Source organism: Monodelphis domestica, chromosome 6 (genome assembly GCF_027887165.1).
Source record: "Monodelphis domestica isolate mMonDom1 chromosome 6, mMonDom1.pri, whole genome shotgun sequence".
Classification (NCBI taxonomy): domain Eukaryota; kingdom Metazoa; phylum Chordata; class Mammalia; order Didelphimorphia; family Didelphidae; genus Monodelphis; species Monodelphis domestica.
Window position 1 is genome coordinate 32,057,901 of NC_077232.1, and position 20,342 is coordinate 32,078,242.

Below are 20,342 nucleotides of genomic sequence, written 5' to 3' on the forward strand. Positions count from 1 at the left end.
TTGTCCATTATCTCTTTGGGGTACAGACCCAGCAGTGGTATGGCTGGATCAAAGGGTAGACATTCTTTTGTCGCCCTTTGGGCATAGTTCCAAATTGCCCTCCAGAATGGTTGGATCAGTTCACAACTCCACCAGCAATGAATTAATGTCCCTACTTTGCCACATCCCCTCCAGCATTCATTACTTTCCTTTGCTATCATGTTAGCCAATCTGCTTGGTGTGAGGTGATACCTCAGAGTTGTTTTGATTTGCATCTCTCTGATTATAAGAGATGTAGAACACTTCTTCATGTGCTTATTAATAGTTTTGATTTCTTTATCTGAGAACTGCCTATCCATGTCCCTTGCCCATTTATCAATTGGAGAATGGCTTGATTTTTTGTACAACTGATTTAGCTCTTTATAAATTTGAGTAATTAAACCTTTGTCAGAGGTTTCTATGAAGATTTTTTCCCAATTTGTTGTTTCCCTTCTGATTTTAGTTACATTGGTTTTGTTTGTACAAAAGCTTTTTAATTTGATGTAGTCAAAATTATTTATTTTACATTTTGTGATTCTTTCTATGTCTTGCTTGGTTTTAAAGCCTTTCCCCTCCCAAAGGTCTGACATGTATACTATTCTGTGTTTACCCAATGTACTTATGGTTTCCTTCTTTATGTTTAAGTCATTCACCCATTTTGAATTTATCTTGGTGTAGGGTGTGAGGTGCTGATCTATTTCTAATCTCTCCCATACTGTCTTCCAATTTTCCCAGCAGTTTTTATCGAATAGTGGATTTTTGTCCCAAAAGCTGGGATTTTTGGGTTTATCGTATACTGTCTTGCTGAGGTCGCTTTCCCCCAGTCTATTCCACTGATCTTCCTTTCTGTTTCTTAGCCAGTACCAAATTGTTTTGATGACTGCTGCCTTGTAATATAGTTTAAGGTCTGGGACTGCAAGGCCCCCCTCATTTGTGTTTTTTTTTCATTACTTCCCTGGATATCCTTGATCTTTTGTTATTCCAAATGGACTTTGTTATGGTTTTTTCTAAATCAGTAAAGAAATATTTTGGGAGTTCAATGGGTATGGCACTAAATAGATAAATAAGTTTGGGTAGGATGGTCATTTTTATTATATTGGCTCGTCCTATCCATGAGCAGTTAATGTTTTTCTAATTGTTCAAGTCTAGTTTTAGTTGTGTGGAGAGTGTTTTGTAGTTGTGTTCATATAGTTCCTGTGTTTGTCTTGGGAGATAGATTCCTAGGTATTTTATTTTGTCTAAGGTGATTTTGAATGGGATTTCTCTTTCTAGTTTTTGCTGCTGAGCTGTGTTGGAAATATATAGAAAAGCTGATGACTTATGTGGGTTCATTTTGTATCCTGCGCCACACTCTTGAATAATCAAGTCCAACCCTTTTTAAATAACCCCTTTTTCCACTTACAGCTATAAAATTAGAATGTTGGATTAGAAAAACACTAAAGTCCTTTCCAGAACTATAATCATGTTCCAAGAGGATGAATACCTGATACATACATACATGTATATGTAAATATAAATTCATAGGTAATCATAGGGTCACAGATTTAGAGCACTGTAGCTAACACATAGTAACTGCTTAATAAATTCTTTTTGATTATGTAATCTTACTTATGGATATTTGCCTTGTCTCCCATATATACATATACACAATATATGTATATAACTTTCCATCTACTTTGCATTTATCATGTATGTTTCCTCCCCCTTTACAATGTAAACTCCATCAGCTCAAAAACCAGGTCCTACTCTTCCCAAATATGCCCAGACCTTAAGGTAGTGCTCAGCACAGAGTAAATGTCTTATGAGTATTTGTCAAATAATAGATTGAAAATTTTCAAGCCTCAAGGATCCTATTTTCTCTTTTTATGTGTACCACAACATCCAGAACTGGGTTCATCCACATACCATATATAACTGCAAGTGTCATTATTGGAATGAATGAATGAATGAATGAATGAATGAATGAATGAATGAATAAAAGGAAAAAAAGTCTCTTGGGCTCCAATTAAGGGTCAAACACTGGGTTAAGTGCTAGGGATACAAATATGAAAGTAAGAAAGACCCTGTCCTCAAGGAACTTAGATTCCTATTGGAAAGATAGTTGGCATACAAGGATGTTTCCACTGAGGAAAATACAAGGATGGTGAGAAGAGCCAAGAATGTAGTTGAATGACACATCTTTTCCTCAAGCAATGATATTATTGATTTGGTTACTTTCCCCAGATTCAGAGATAGAAAGTACACATCTAGTGGAAAGGAAGGGTGGAAATTGTTTAGTTGAGTCTGACTCTTCATGACCCCATTTTAGGGTTATCTTGGCAAGGATACTGGAGTGGTTTGAATGCATTTCATTTGATTTTAAAATAAAAGTTATTTGATCATAATCTCTTTTTAAAATATCTTTATTCTCTAAAATATTAATTCTCAAATATTTTAACCAATCAAAGATATCAATCAACAAAAAAGGATACATAAATTATCTTTCATGTTTCTATTTATCAATTCTTTCTCCAGAGGTAGACATTCATAAGTTATTCTTCAAAAATTAATTCTGTAACTGTATGTAATGTTCTTTTGGTTCTACTTGTTTCATTCTTCATCACTTCATGTAGGTATTACCATGTTTTAAAAATCTTAACCTGCTTGGGAGCAGTTAGGGGGATTCATAGATAAAAAGCTAGACCTGGAACCAGGAGGTTCAATCAAATGTAGCCTCAAACACTTTCTAGCTGGATGACCATGGGCAAGTCACTAAACCCTGATTGCCTAGCTATTATATTCTTCTACTTTAGAAATAATATATAGTATTGATTCTAAGACAGAAGAGTTTAAAAGAAAAATACTCTGCTTATCATTTCTTATGGCACAGAAGTATTCCATCACAATCATATACCAAAACTTGTTCAGCTGTTCCTCAATCTTCGCCACTACAAAGAAAGCTGCTATAAATATTTTGGAACATATAGGATCTTTTCTTTTTCCCCGATCTCATTGGGGAACTTCTTCAATAGTGGTATTTCTAGGTTCAAGGGTGTACACGATTTTATAATTCTCTGGACATAATTCCAAATTGCTTTACAAAATGGTAGGATCAATTTACAGCTCCACCAATAGTGTATTTCTGTCCCTGTTTTTCCACATTCTTTCCAATATTTGCCATTTTAGCGAATCTGATAGGTGTGAAATGATATTTCAGAATTGTTTTGTTTTGCAAGTCTTTAATCTGAAGCCATTAAGAGTAGTTTTCCCATATACTTATGACTTCAAATTCTTTATCCAAAAACTGCCTGTTCATATCCTTTGACCACTTATCAATTGGGGGACAGTTCTTATTCTTGTAAATTTGACAGACTTCTCTATAGATTTTATATACAAGATCTCCATCTAAGAAACTCTCTATAAAATTTTCCCTCCTATTTTCCTCTTCCTAATCTTGGCTACATTTGTCTTATTTGTACAAAACCTTTTTAATTGAATGTAATCAAATGTATCCATTTTGTATCTCATAATGCTCTCTATCTCTTGTTAATTTTCAAATTTATGTACTATTCAAAAATATGATAGGTAATATATTCCCCGTTCTAATTTGCTTATAATATCTTTGCATTTCTAGAGTTCATATATCCATTTTGATCTTATTTTATTGAATGGTGTAAAATATTGATACATGCCTACTTTCTGCCAAAATACTTTGAATTGTCCTAGAAATTTTTATCAAATAGTGAGTTCTTATTCCCAAATCTGTTCTATACTTTTATCAAATACAAGGTTATTATAATTTTTGCTACTATTTATTATATGTCTGTTTCACTGATCTACCTTTCTAATTCTTAGAACAAGATGGTTGTGATCCTTACTGCATTACAATACAGTTTAAAGTCTGGCACTGCTAGACTTGTTTCTTTTACATATTTTCATGAATTTCTTTGACATTCTTGATCTCTTGTTCTTCCAAATGAATTTTGTTATGAATTTTGTTATTTTTTCTAGCTCAATAAAATAATGTTTTGGTAATTTAATTGAGATGACATTGAAAAAGTAGATTGGTTTAGGTAGGATTATCATTTTAATTATATTGGCTCTGCCCATCTTTGAATAATTAATATTTCTTTAATAATTTCTATCCAACCTTATTTGTGCAAAAAGTGTTTTACAATTATGTTCATATAGAATTATCCAGAATGAGATTTTTACATCAATCAATGAAATAACAAGGCAATTATATAATCTTTATCATATCCCAGGTTCTGTGTTAAACAATTTGCACATTGCCAAAGTGGCAGTCACCTATTAAGTTTGTATCTATCCCAATTATGTCACCTTTTGAAAGCACATAATTAAATGTAGTTAAAATCTGATTTTCATAACAAAGTTTAAAAATACCACAAAATTCATTGCTTTCAGAATACTCCTAATTAACTATAGTTTCATTAATTTTACCTTCATATCAAGGTGCAGTTTTTAGTACTTTTGCTCCCAATTGAAGTATTGAGATTATCTGTGTTGTTGTGAAGGGGAGGCTATGGTAAGATAATTTGTTGTTGTTCACAAACATATCTTTCAATTCTTCCCTCAGAAGGAAAGCTAGGAGTGACTTCCCTTCACCAGGCCAGGTCAAACAGCTGCAACCTTGAACTCCAAACAAGTTTAAATCCTCTTCTCTTGGCTCAAAATTTCATCAATCCCACTGGGACCTTGTGCTCTATTGGCACTATTCAGGTAGCTTTGTGCTTCTTTGGCACTGTGAAGTGACACTTTTTATATTCTCTTCCCCTGGAATCAGACAGAATCATTAAGCAAAGTCCCATAATATTTTTTTAAAGAATCAATGGCATCATTTTTATAGTCTAAAGTTTTTTGGGTATGCATTGACATTAGGGAAAATATATTTTAAACTTATATTACTGAAAAATCAAAAAAAGTTAAAGAAAATCTTCTCAATATTGGTGACATGTGCTTCAAATACAAAAAAAAAGAGAAAAAATAAAACTCAAACACTATACTGCACATGCAAGGAAAAACAATAAAAAAGTTTCAAAAATCAAAAATATATAACTTATTATCAATGACATACTATGTCAACCAAGAAGAGGTAGAATATACAGATTTCTCCCCCACCCCCCAAAAATGAGATCCATTTCCTTTATTAACTTGGCCATGAATCACTGTGTGAGTGCAAATAGTTTTCACAAAGTAACAGATTTATAAAACAGTAGTACAGTAGATGATGCACATTTAAAGAAAGTACCAAAATCCCTAAAATTCACAATAGCCCAGTTAATGACAATAGCAAACAAAAACACTCTCATATAGGATTCACATCAGTTGCTGTACATAACCACCTATTGTATGACATTTTAAAAACCTATGAACTGATGGATAATTGTCACAAGTTAAACAGGTGTAGCAAATCTTTCAACCTTGGAAAAGATATTTTTTAACAAAGTCAGTTACTGCCATTATTCCAAAATTTGGCAGGAGAGCCTAGAAAAAATGCAAGCCTCTATACCACTGATGAAAATCTTTTTAGGGTCTAAAACATCACTAAGAAATCTAGATAGGTCTGGTGGAAGTAGATTAAACTCTGAAGAGTTAAAAAAAAACATATAGAAGCTTACTTTGGCTTCATGCTTTTGTTAACTTGGAAATAACACAGAACTATTAAATAGTCAGAAAAAAACCAAGTCTTTAATCAGGATAGGGATAAGTCCAATTTGACCCTTTACTCAGAGTTCAGCGCCACAACTTTTTCAGGGTGCAAACCCTGGACTCTGGGGATGTTATTCCTAGGGAGTGCCACAATGCTAGATGACAACTCCAAGGAACAAAAGAATTTGGGGAAACTATATACCATTTGGGAAATCCAGGGGCAGGGAAAGATGATTGACATCACTATAGCTACAAAGAAAATGGGAGTGTTCAAACAACACAGACAGGATACAATCAAGCTTGGGAAAGGAATCCTAGCTAGAGGCTAGGGTGTAAGAGAAGGGGCTACTTACAATGGATACTGAAGGATGGTTCCTGCTCAGGTGTGGATCTTCTTGGGAAAGGGTCTAATACAATAGGGGAGATTACCTAAAACAAAGAGGGTCCCTTTGGGAAGGTTGAGATGCTAGGGATTTTGTAACTGTCTTGATTCACCTTTACTTAACAATCATGATTAAATAGCTTAGGCTTTTTACTTCTATTAACTAGTATGAAAAAATAATGTTGCAAATGAGTCAACTAATGTAAAGTCTGTAGATGAAAATTTTTGTTAAAATAATTCTTCAGTTTTGACTGGGTTGTAGCCTTAAATTAGACTTGGGTACACATTTCATTTTCCTGAGTATTTATTCATTGGCAATAAGGACTCATTTACCATTGAACTTCTGCCTAAATCTATAGGTGAATGGATTAGCTTTCCTAGTCACAAAGGTTCTCTTCTTATCTCCCTGTTTCCTGCTTTGAGGCTTCAAAATGTATAAACTTTACTGGTACTAGAGAGCAATTCAGTGTTCTATATGAACCTTGTATATTAAAAATGCTGCTTAGAATCTATATTTATGTGCAAGGTCTCCCTCCTTTTGGCACTGATATTTTGCCAGGTTTTCCTTATGACCTAAACTCTCCCTTTTAAGAAAAGGAACCTCTTTGAATTTGCTTACTCATTCATAATGGCTAAAAATTTCTATCTGCCTCCACAATTTCCATAGTCTATGCCTTGCCTTCCTGAGGCTCCTTTCATCATATAGAAAATTTGCTATTAACAGAAGAAAAGTGGGAAGTAAATTAAAATGAGGGAGAATTGACAATGATCAGCAGTCATCTGTAGAACTTGACAGAAACTTTGCCCTTCCATTTGCCCTTGTGACTGTATCAATAACCAATTTCCTCCAGAGTATTTCTTTCCCCAATTATCTTCCCATACAATTCACTATTAGATGGCAATTCTCTCTAACCATGCTCCAGATTTTAAATAAATTTATCTTCTATTACTAACAATTAATTCTAGGCTCCGTCATTCTTCCTAACTTCTTCTGATACTACTTTGAGACAAACTAGCACTCTGGAATCTTTGCTGCAACTTTTCAAATGAACAGATGTTACTTTCAAACCTCTTAACCAGGTAAAAAGCTCCAATTTGAAACTTTTCTACTTCGACTAACTTTAGGGAATAGCTCTGTCCTTTCTAGGTTCTCTACTTAAAAGGGACTTTGCTCCAGATAAATATAATTCTCAGGGGAAGTAAAATGGCCAGTTTTATGTCTGCTACAGAAATATTTCTAAAGTCAATGAAAATGATGAGAAACAATACTTATCCGGATCCAGCATCTTAGGGGCTCCTTCAGATTTCTTGTAGATGTCTTCAGGAATCCTTCAGATTCTAGGCTGCAGGAAAATCTGGTCCAGGCTTTTGGCTGCTAAGAAGCGTCTTGAAGTAAAACTTAAATGTAATAGGTTTTACTCACTTCACCCACATTCCAGACATGGGGTGGTAAAATACAGGGCATTCCTAGAAATTTCTTAGGAGTTTCCCAGGTGAGAAATTCCCTTCTCTATTAGCTGTCATGTGCCAATGATCATCAGAAATAATGGTCACAAAACCATTAGTTCTCTCCATTTAAAAAGTAAAATTAGTCATCAGTATTCACTGGTCTTTTAAAAACAAAAATCTATCTATTGTAATGGTTGCAATCTGGAAATTTACTTTAAAATTCCAAAAATCAGGTTATAGTTCATGATCCTTTTACTTTTCCAGAAACTAAAACCCATAACATTTTCCCTCCAAACACAAAGTTTAGGATTACTAAGAAAAGCTTAAAATTACCTTTAACTCTAAATACCTCTACAATTCCTTTCCTTTTTACCTTTTTTTTACTTGTTTACTTTTGTCTCCAAGTTTGCCTTTCTCTTATCCTTGCCTCAAACCACTTTGGCCTAAGGCTAAAGCCACTCCTTGAAAGGAAATTTGCTGCTCAGTCCAGGGTTTCCTTACCATTTAAAGCACTGCCTTTTCCCCATTATTTCTTGTCATTTACAACAATTCAATGACCATTCAGGTCTGTAGTTGACCATCCTAAAATGAAATTTATTTACTCTAGAACTCAGCAGAAACAGCTGGAGCAATTCCACCAACACTCTCTCTGGTCAATCATGAGGATCCGATGGCAGGACCAAATCACCAATCAGGAAGTCCTCAACAGAGCCATGTGAACCTTAAAATTCTCAGACCCTACTTCATAAGGTTGGGTTAAGACCATTCCCCACTTTGAACAATGAAGGAACTTAAATCAGGAATGTGAGACCTCTACTCCACCTGTACTTAAGCCTGCTTTAGGGGAAGAAACTCCTTGCTGAACAATGAAAGATACTTAAACCCATACTTATAGTAAGACAAAAGTTCTTAAGCTGTGCCTATTTTAGGACTAATACAAAAGGGTGCTAAGTACCTATAAAGGTCAGGCAACTTGTGAACTTACAAGGAACAAAGAGGTGAGAACTTACTCAGAGATTCTAGTCTACTCAGGTGTGAACTAAGAATGGTCTGTCCTTTGAAAAACGTCTACTGTGATTGGTAGATATAAGGACTTAGGGGAGGTGACATAGGAGAAAATTCCCTTTAAATAGGAGCTCAGATACATTCAGAGACTCATTCAGATTCAGATGGAGGACTGAGCTGGTGAAGTCAGCTGAGATGGAGCTGGCCTGGTGTCACTAGAATCCTTGGACAGATCTTGTGGTGAGTGATTAAGGACTGACTGATCTTTCTTTTAGGGATTAGGCCTGGGTTGGCCAGGACTGGCCAGGGCCAGTTTATCCCTTTCTCATTATTCCCTCTTTTTCTCTCTTTCTCTCTTTCTTTAATTCCTCATTATATTAATTAATTAAAATCTCCATAAAAACCAGTTGACTTGGGTATATTTCATAATTGGGAATATTCCCCTGGCAACCACCTTATATATTTGATTTAAAAACAAGACACTGTAGTGAAAACATATTTTCTGCGGTCACAACTTACTCATCCACTCTTATATCTACTACAATTTAAGTCTTCCACTATTTTAATCACTACAGTTTATGGCAACCAACTATTTTAACTATTACAGCCAGCTCCACCAGCATCGAAGTCATGGTCCTCCGAACCCAGCTACGATGGTCTGGACACGTCATCCGCATGGACCCACCGCGAATACCAAGACAGGTATTCTATGGGGAACTGTCAGCTGGACTCAGGAAACAAGGCCGACCAAAGAAAAGATTCAAGGATCAGCTAAAGTCCAACTTGAAGTGGGCTGGCATTACACCAAAGCCACTAGAACTCTCTGCCTCTGACAGAAGCAGCTGGCGAACCCACATTCACCAGGCCGCCTCCACCTTTGAAGATGAGCGACGTCGACGTCTTGCCGCTGCGCGTGAACGCCGACACCAGGCCACAACCGCACCTCCCGTAACAACGGGCGTCCCAGGCCCCGTGTGCCACAAACTGTGCGCCTCAGCCTTTGGACTTCAAAGCCACAGGAGGGTACATCAATAGATGATAATGCACAAAGACAATAGTCATTCTCGGTCACCGAGAGACTACCACTAACTTACTAACTCCAGAACTCACATACACCTTGCTCTTTGGAAACAAATGAACTGCTGGGGAAAAAAAAGGGAAATGACAGCCCTCAAATAGCTAGGTTAATCCCTAGAATAAAATGCATCTTATTGCCAATTTTAACTGCACTTGGTACAAAATATTTCACATATTAACCAGACCAAAACTTTGGAAAGAAAAATTAGACCTTAAAGTTAAGAATTTCTGGACCTCCTTTTGCTTCCTGCTGGATATTCACATATCCAGATCGCCAGCTCTCGTCTCGCCTCTTCAAACTTTTGGGAGGAATTCATTGTTAACACAACTTTCAGACATTACTTGCTAACCTTTAAATCACAAGCATTTGAGATTATTAGCTTTTATGGGGTGTAGATGTGTACCCCTGGCGTTCGGGAAGGACACCTTTTGCAAGAATGCAAGACTCCAAAACTTAGCTTAAAAAGAAAAAGAGAAATTTATTAATTTAGGGAGTAATGTAGAGAATGGCCAGGAGGATAGCAAGGTGGGACAGCAAGATGGGGAGCAGTTCCTGGGAGGACAGCATGAATGGAAAGGCTGTTCCTCTGTGAAGACAGCACGGATGGAAAAGCTGTCCCCCAGACAACATCAGTTCTGGGGCTTTTATACTCTTTACAACAGATGCTATGTCATGGTGTGGATGTGACTCTAGAGTGGTAAACCCTCAGGCATTTGCTGGGGTGGGGTGGTCATCTGACTGGGGTCTGCCTGTATAAACCTCAACATTTCTCAGACTTATGAATGTTAGGGGTTTCCCCCATTGGGGAATCTTCTACTTTAAAAAATTCCCTAGCAGATAGTGAGAATTCTACTTGAGTGTGGGGGCTCCTTGCCTTGGGAATATCCCTACTCCACCCTACTTAGGACTGCTTTAGGACAGAGAGCTCTTTGAGAACAATGAAAAGTACTTTGATCCATGCTTATGGAAGGGACAGGATGTTCTTTGAGTCATGACTGTTTTAGAATTGATACAATGGGATACTAAGTACCTATAAAGGTGGGGCAACTTGTAAACTACTTAAACCTAAAAGGGTGATAACTTATTCAGAGGTTTTTTCTAATGAAATTTGTCCACACAGCAGCATTTTTTCCTGACTTACTAAAGAGATTAAAACTACTCAACTCCAAAGCCACAGGAGGGTACATCAATAGATGATAATGCACAAAGACAATAGTCATTCTTGATCACAGAGAGACTACCACTAGTACTAGCATCTGACTGGGGTCTGCCTGGAGGCATAAAGATTCATTTCTTTGTCCATCTTAAATCTAGAGGACAAAAGAGGGTGAACATCTCAGGACCCTGGGTGGGGTCATTGGGTGTTTCTAGGTTAAGAGTCAGAGGATGCAAAGACAAGGAAGTTTCCCTGATAATAGTTGGCCTGGGTTTCTGGGGGTGGGTACAGTGCCCATGTCACTTTGAAATAGCATTATTCCTCAAAAAGGAAAAAACTGAATGGATCTTATTTACAGGGAAAACAATCTAGGAGACTTAGAAAAGTATTGTTTTTTCACCCCTTCCCTAGAGGAAAAACTGAGGGAAAACAATAGCAAAGAGTATGCCTTGGTGTTTTGGAAGAAAAGAAAAAAATCAGGCTTATTTCCCAAAATTCTGACTTCAAATCCACTGATTTGGGCTAACTGCCCTCCCTGTGAAAAACAATTCAATAACAGCCTTCTAAACTAGGAGCCCAGAGTCAGCTTTAAAAAAAAAAATCTGCTTAGAAACCGGAAGGGGATGGAGCTGAATAGCGTGGGTTTGCTTCTCCCCTGCTGAAAAATGGCTAGGACAGGTTGGAAACTCACTTTGGGGAAGAGATTTATACTTCACCTAGTTCTTAAGAATTTCCAAGTTGTGTGTTCAAAAGACACAGCACAGGCTCACAGCAGGGGTGTTTGGGTGTGGGCTGGCAGAGACTACTAGCAGTCCTAGTAGCACAGGTAGCAGGGAACGCTGGCACAATCAATGGCAGGAGAGAAAATGTGGCTTACAAAATTTCTCTACTGTCTATTCTTTCTCAAATCTTTTCTTTTTTAAACCCTTACCTTCCGTCTTGGAGTCAATACTGTGTATTGGCTCCAAGGCAGAAGAGTGGTAAGGGCTAGGCAATGGGGGTCAAGTGACTTGCCCAGGGTCACACAGCTGGGAAGTGTCTGAGGCCAGATTTGAACCTAGGACCTCCTGTCTCTAGGCCTAGCTCTCAATCCACTGAGCTACCCAGCTGCCCTCTCTTTCTCAAATCTTAAAAAAAAATTTTTTTTAGAATTCTGTCCCTTCATAGGTGCCAAAATATGAGAATTAAAAGTAATATACAATAACCAAAGTATTATAAGATTTATTAAAATAAAAATTAGATTTAAAAGGAAGTTAACTCAAGCTGTGGTCTTGATATTCATAAAGAAGAGCCTGAGGGAGGAGTTCCAAAAAGTTATAAACAATCATGTAAAAACACACATAAAAGGGGGCAGCTGGGTGGCTCAGTGGATTGAGAGTCAGGTCTAGAGATGGAAGGTCCTAGGTTCAAATCTGGCCTCAGACACTTCCCAGCCTTGTGACCCTGGGCAAGTCACTTGACCCCCATTGCCTAGCCCTTACCCCTCTTCTGCCTTGGAGCCAATATAGAAGGTAAGAGTTTATTTAAAACACACACACACATAAAAGTGGAAAGGATGCTGAGAAATACAAAAGAAATTCTTGGGAACATAGTCCTGGGGTTCAAGATTTTCCAACTATTCAATTTCAAACTAACTGATAGATCTCCAACCTCATGTTTACCCATTCCCTTCCTGATAATAGTAAGGTACAATATTAAACTATTAGACTTTAACTACTGCCAATTCTGCTATTCTCTATGAGATGGAAGCACTAAAATCCTTTAAGATGCTTTTCAGCAAATATAAAAAATCCTTTAAAGAATAACTAAGTTCTGGAAGTTATTCACAGAAATAACACAAAGAATTTCCCTAAGTAGAAGTCATATACAGTTCCAATTGCTCATTTAAACAAACTTCTCTATTTTTAGGGAGGGCAAAAAATAATTCTTAAGATTTCAATTACATAATAGCAATATGATTTACAGGAAAATTTCTGATTAATACAGGAGTAATTTCTACTTCACTTCAAAGTTTTGTAAACATCAAATTAAGTGTCCTAATAATTTATTTACCTTTAATTTTATTCCCAAATTTACAGAATTTTTCTCTGGTTATTTCTGCCAACTTCACTGTTAATCAGAAGAGTTGCTTTCATGGCAGTTGAAACAAGAACTGTAGCATTATGAGGGATAGTCTATTTCTCCTGTTAAATTGATTTCTCTTAATTCAATTTATTCAAAATTCAAAAATTTAAGCAATATTAATTCAAAACTTACTATATGATACCTCTACTTGTATAAGAATTAGTTAGTCACAATTTAGTAATTCATAGTTTCAGAACTTCTAATTAATTTATGACACCATAAGTTTTTTTTTTAATCACACCCCCCCCTTCCTCCAAAATATTCTCAGAGTTCAAAAAGATGTCAGGTGTGAAAAAGAAAATGCTCTGAAACATGCCACATGCCACTGTAGACTAGAGAACTGTTTAAACATATGCAGAAAGTTCCTACTTAATATATGTATTGTACCTGCTATACAACTCCTCTCTTCCATCTCCTTTTTTCCCTTTATTCAATATCTTCAAAAGTCTTGTTGGGAGGCAGCTGAGTGGTTCAGTGGATTGAGAGTCAGGCCTACAGATGGGAGGTCCTGGGTTCAAATCTGGCCTCAGACACTTCCCAGCTGTGTGACCCTGGGCAAGTCACTTGACCCCTATTGCCTAACCCTTACGGCTCTTCTGCCTTGGAACCAATACACAGTACTGATTCCAAGATGGAAGGTAAGGGTTTAAAAAAAAAAAGTCTTGTTGATTCTTCAGCAAATACTCAAGTGAGCAAATGTTTGTCATCTACCAATGTGCAAATGCACTGTGTTGGGCACTGGGAACAAAATGACAAAAAAATTCCTCACTCTAGATTCCCCTAAAGGCCTTTAAATTGAGTTGGGCATAGAATGCAGTGACAGTAAATCAGCATATACACTCAAGGTAAAGATTAGGTGGATAGAAATAGTTCCATTTTAATTTAATCAGGGCAGTTAGGTGATGTAATAGATAGAATTCTGGGTCTTGAGTCCAGGAGTCATTGTTTAGTTGTTTTGGTCACTCTTCATAATCCCATTTGAGGTTTTCTTGGCAAAGATACTGTATTTGATATTTCTTTCTGTAACTTTTTTTTTCTTTTTACAGATAAAGAGCCTGAGGCAAATAGGATTAAGAGACTTGTCCAAGATCACACAGCTAGTAAGTGTCATGAGGCCAGATTTGAACTCTGGAAGATGAGTCTTGCTGACTCTTGTCTAGTACCCTATCTATTAAGCCACCTAGCTGACCTGAGTTCAAATCCAGTCTCACACACTTACTAGCTGTCTTTGGCATGAATGGTGGCAAGCCACAGACTCATTTATTGACAACCAGCATTGACCTTGCTAATAGATATTATCCTGCTTGGAAATCTGTCGCAGTTTACTCTTTTGTTCAAATTAAATTGAAGCACCTGTGGAGAAGAGATAAATTACAAGAAAATGCAGCAAGACAAGAAGCTGGAGATTGATCATCTGTCAGTCAAATGAACATTCCATTTGGAATGTGACTGGGAAACAATTGGGGGCAAGAGCCAAAGATTTGACTGGATTTGAGATCTTTGGCCAATGGTGGTGACTGAAGCTGAAAGGCTTTTGACTTTCTGGCTGACCTGAAGGAGGAAACTGGTTGTTTATCTCTGGGATTTGAGATAATCAAGTTGGAGGTGACCTGGCTTATTTGGAGGAAGAAGGACAATTGTCATAGCTCTCTCTGACTGGCTCTGTTTCATGCTAGTGACTGAATTGCCATTTCTCTCAGTATCCTCCAATCCAACACTCACTGTAGAGAATAGGGATACCCTACCCCTCTTACCTGATGCTCCACCCTTGTCCTGTCTTCCCCAAATAAACCCCTTGTTTGACAAAGAAGATTAAGAACTATTTCATTGAAACCTCACAGCTCACACTAAGTGACTGGAAGGAGACTGAAGAAGGTGGGAGGAGAAGCTGAAAGGCTTCTGAAGAGAAAGGTATAAAAGGAGGAGGTTAGGCAAAAAAGAAGATAACTATCTGATCCATTAGTTATCTAGTATTCATCCAATATACACACCAATATATCATCTATTACATACCCCACTCCAACTCCCTACCCACTCTTACTATCCTTGCAACAGTCCTTTTCATCTCCCCAGTTTATGTTCCAAATAAAGGCAGCTTCCCCTTGGCCCTTCTCCACAGATTAAGCATTATTCTATTACAATATTAGTGTAGAGATGGATGACTGATCCCAAGACTTGATAAATTCAGTTTATTATTTCCTTGCTTACTATTATGCCAGGATCAAGGGTCTTTTGTTTATTTAGAATTATGTTTTTTCTTGTCTACCCAGAGTTCTAATCTCACTTTATTTTCCATAATAAGTAGATCAAAGCTTCATTTTTTAAAAAGTATTTTAATTTTTTACATGTTGATATAATTTTTAATTATAAGGTTTCATTCATTCTCACCCCTATTTTATAAGTGGGAAATTGGAGGCTCATCCAGATCATGTGACTCTCCCACTGTCATAAAATAAATTATAATTTTAGCTAAGATTAGAATCTATGTATTTTCTCTCCCAACTTGGGATTCTTCCCTTTTCAGCTGTTTCATTTCCAAGGTTCTGGAAATGGTCCTTGATCCTTGAGAAAACAAGGGGGCTTTGGCCAAGATCATTCCTCAAGTTCCTTCAGATGATCCTTTGACTCATTCGTGGCTATCAAACCACTAAATTTCAGAGACAGGATTGACATTCAGGTCTCTCTCTCCTTCAACATTACTTATATTCCCCTGCCCTGTCAACATTTTTTAAAAGATATTTTATTTTCCCAATTATATGTAATAATTTCCCACATCTATTTTCTGAAGTTATAACATTCAAACTGTCTCCTTCCCTCCTTTCCCTTCCCCTCTCAGAGATGGTGAGCAGCTTGATCTGGGTTATATATATATATTATTATGCAAAACTAAGTGAAAAATCATAAGCTTTGATTTGTATTCGGATTCCAACAGTTCTTTCTCTGGCATTCTTCGTCACAATCCTTCAGAATCGTCCAGAATGATTGTATTGCTGAGATTAGCTAAACCTTTCACAGTAGATCATTACACAATATTGTTGTTACTATGTACAGTGTTTCCCTGGTTCTTATTTCTCTCTGCATCAGTTCATATAGATATTTCCAGGTTTGTTTGTTTTTCCAGAAAACATCTTGCTCATTGTTTCTTATAGCACAGTAGTATTTCATCACCATCTTCTGTATACATAATTTGTTCACCTGCCAACATTTTTTAACAGACCAATCTTTCTACTTTTTCTTGGCTGCCCTAAGTTCCCTCATGATCTTAAACGTTGAAAATGATGCCTGTTTCCTGGAGGTAGCATTGACTCAGGTTAGCTCAGGTTACCAAAAATCTGAATGCTATACTCAGGAAAAGTAAATTGCCTAAGACTGGAGGGAGCCTGGGGACCAAATCATATAGAACACTCAGGACACAGTCACCTCGGGATTTCGGGCTCAAGTTTATTGAAATGATGATAACCTTTAATTTCACCGAATTCTTTAACATAGAAAAAATGTACACAATAACCAATATCATATAAATGTTTCAACATTCAGATTTATGTCATTATACATGCTGGAACTGCTGCAAGTTTTGTATCGGAAATATTGGCTCATAAACAGGTTTTCAAACTGAAATAAAGATAATTTATGATGGATGAATTAAATTTATAATTAGTGAATTATATGGAACATATGTACCCTGGAAAAACATTTTGGAACACCTTTTTTTTGGTAGATTTTAGGGAATCAAATATTTTAAAGCTGAAAAGGAGCTTAAGGGTCATCTCTTCCAATCCCTGCCTATATTTTACAGGTGAGAAAACAGGGTTAGAGAACTTTGGGGGCTTTATCATGGTCATCTAGGTAGTGAATATCAGACCTGGGGTTCAGATGCGGATCCTAAACTCTTTATATTATAACATCATCTTCAAGCTGTCTAAACATTTTTAAAAATTTTCTTTTTCTAAACATAGTTTAGAGAAACAACACTCCCAACTTTTGCTTGTCCTATGCATTCGTTTTTTTGTTTTGATTTTTTTAACCATTTCTTTCTGTTTCAATAGCAGTTCTAAGACCGCGGGCAAAGGCTAGGTAAATAGAGTGAAATGACTTGCCCAGGGTCACAGAGCTAAGAAGTGTCTGAGGTCCTCCCAACTTCAGGCATGGTACTCTAACCACTGTGCTACCTAGCTTCCCCCATTAGTTTTCAAAGCATTTTCACATGCTTTGTTCACCTGAGCCTGGCTACAACCCTGAGAAGTATTATGACCTCCTTCTACAGATGAAATTACTGAGACACAGGGAGACTGAGTGAATTACTCAAGGTCACACAGCAAATCAGTGGCAGGGCCAGGACTAGAATGACCCAAGGTCCTCTGACTCATGATTCAGGGCTATTTCTGCTATACAACTATATAATTTATTATTTATAACATTATTTTATTATGTTATATATTCTATTTTATAATATATAATACATTCTATTTTATTGTATATAATGTTATATATTATAAATATTACATTTTATTTCATATATAATAATATATAATGATAACAGGTGGCAAATCTAGATCCTTGGGATTCATTAGCTTGGTAAGAAGTCATCTTGGAGATGGGGTTTGGGCTAGATGGGGAAAAAGGGAAGGGGAAGACCAAAAAAATATATATATATAAAGTCTACTGGGAGCCAGATATTGTTAAGCACTTGTACAAATATTTGATCTCCACACCCAACCCTGTGAAAATTTCCTAAGGGCACTGTGTGATGCCTTTAGGAATTCTTAAGGTTTATTATTTTTTCTCATAAACTGTTTTTCTTTTTTTTTTCTTTTTTTTATTTAAAACCCTTACCTTCCATCTTGGAGTCAATACTGTGTATTGGCTCCAAGGGAGAAGAGTGGTAAGGGCTAGGCAAGGGGGGTCAAGTGACTTGCCCAGGGTCACACAGCTGGGAAGTGGCTGAAGCCAGATTTGAACCTAGGACCTCCCGTCTCTAGGACTGGTTCTCAATCCACTGAGCCACCCAGCTGCCCCAACTGTTTTTCTAAAATTCTAAAAAGTTTAGATATTTTTTTCTCTCGGCTAGATGCTATTCCAGAGTGTGACCGCAAAAATGTGGGTTCAATGACTGTGAATTGCCAAAACTGTAAAAATAATTTTAGTGTATTGATTTTATATCAAAAAATAAGTGGTCACCATGAGAAAAATTCCCAAATATGAGATACCCAAGTCAGCTGGGTTTTATGGAGATTTTAATTAATACGAATGAAGGAATTAAGGGAAGGGAGTGAGACAGAGTAAGAGGAAATTGTAGGAAAAGGTCTAGTGCCTAGGCCAAATGGCCTAGGCCTTTCTCTTTAAGAGAGAAAACTAAGTCAGTCTTTTATCCACTCGCCACAAGATTTTGTCCCAAGAAAAACTCCGACTAAGTTCAGATGCCCAGCTACTCCAACTAGTCCAAGATCCAACTCCCCCTAAGTTGAGAGAACCAGCTCCTTTTAAAGAGAAATTGCTTTTATGTTACCTCCCCTAAATTTTCACATCTACCAATCACAGTAGATGTTTTCCACAGGACTGACCATTCTTAATTCACATCTTCTTTTGTTAATCACCTTCCCTGAGTAGACTAAAACTTCACACCTCTTGCTAAGCTTGCCCTTTGTAAGTTGCTTGACCTCTTAGTGATTAATTTAACCTTCATAGGTACTTAGCACCCTTTTGTATTAGATCTAAAAATAGACCTAGCTTAAGGGCTTGGCCTCACTATAAGTATGGGTTAAGTACTTTTTCATTGTTCAGTAAGGAGTTTACAATTTTATCTTCCCCTAAAGTATGCCTAAGTATGGGTGGAGTAATGTTAAAATTCCCAATACATTCCTGATCAAGTACCTCCATTGTTTAAATGGGGAATAGCCTTAACCAAATGTTCCAAGGTAGAGTCTGAGAAATTTTAAGATTCACAATAGTAAAGCAAAATATTTAGTAAATTTAGTTATTTTTTCTTCTTTAGTATTTGGCCCCATCATATATCTACATTTATGAAAGCAATTTCAACAAAGTTGCAGGATACAAAATAAAACCAATATAAATCATCAGCATTTCTATATATTCTCAACACAATTCAGCATAAAGAATTAGAAAGAGAAATTCCATTTAAAATCACCCTAGACAAATATAAAACAAAATGTGAAGGATGGGAGCCTAGCAGCTTTGGATGCTCTCCAATTTGCAAATGTCCTGCCTACAACTGGTATTCAAAATTGAGTAGAAGGTACTCCACATGGAATATGGTCTGACCAGAGCAGAACAGAGCAGGACCCCTCTCCCCTGATAATTTTTTTTTATACCCTTACCTTCCGTCTTGGAGTCAATACTGTGTATTGGTTCCAAAGCAGAAGAGTGGTAAGGGCTAGGCAATGGGGGTCAAGTCACTTGCCCAGGGTCACACAGCTAGGAAGTGTCTGAGGCCAGATTTGAACCTAGGACCTCCCATCTCTAGGTCTGGTTCTCAATCCACTGAGCTACCCAGCTGCCCCCATCCCCTGATAATTTGGAACCCCAGATCCCCTTTACTGAAGCCTTAATGGAGAGTCAATGTCTTATCACTGGTGAATAGATCAACAATTATTGGGCCTGAAGTACAAAAGTCAGTGGCTAGATCAAAGAAACAATTCCCCGTTCTTGGCACCAATATAAAAAATCATTTTTGAACTTCGATCTTCCTTGCCTTGTACTCTACTCACTGCACCACCTTGCTGCCTCCATATTATTTCATAATATTGAAACATAAGTTCCTTAAGGGCAGGAACTGATTCACTTTCTTTCCCTTCATATTAGCAGCAGACAGGGCAGTGAAATCTGTTTTTTGAAAAGTGCTTTGCAAACTTCAAAACCCTACATAAATGCTAGTTATTGTTTATTCCAGAATGTAGCACAGTGTCTCACACCCGTATCAGATGCTTGGTAAATGCTTGTTGAAGACGCGCTTATCTTCTCTTCACGTTTAGTCCTCTCAAGTTTGTAGGTCCAGAAGCTCAAATGTCAGGTCGCTCAGGGATGAGGGGACGACTCAGGAAACCTGGCTTCTGTTATTCACACCAACAGGAACCTGCTTTATAAACCAGAAGAACATTTTGTTAATGTGGGCGATGTACTTGATTGATCTTTGCTAACCAGTATGTACAACCCCTTCTCCAAGATACCTCCATTATAGTAATGGGTCTTTGGAGGAGGCCAAATGAAAGGCAAGAAAAGTTGTTTACTCAGAATGGAATGGAGAAACTCATTAATTTTAAGGGTTATTTTATAAAACTATGGTTGAGTTCTCTCTGCTACAGATCACTAAATCATAGAAAAGGAGCTAGAAGGGAACACAGAAGTTATCTAGTCCAACCACTTCATTTTATAAATGATGGAACTGAGGCCTGGAGTGTAGATAACTCATCCAAGTGTAATGTATGACCAGAAAGAGGTCACATACACACACACACTGGAGAACT

The 20,342-nt window shown here is 37.0% G+C and overlaps 1 long non-coding RNA gene across 6 annotated transcripts in view; it reads right to left on the minus strand.

The window, feature by feature from the left end:
• Nucleotides 1–16,282: 16,282 nt before the first annotated feature.
• LOC103099157 (uncharacterized) overlaps nucleotides 16,283–20,342 on the minus strand; it is a 118,576-nt gene continuing 114,516 nt past the window's right edge. For 5 of the 6 annotated variants that reach the window (XR_008912741.1, XR_008912740.1, XR_008912742.1 and 2 more), the window contains one exon: nucleotides 16,283–19,954. This is a non-coding gene — a long non-coding RNA (uncharacterized LOC103099157). The remainder of the gene's footprint in view (nucleotides 19,955–20,342) is intronic. The other variant, XR_008912738.1, reaches the window with a different exon arrangement.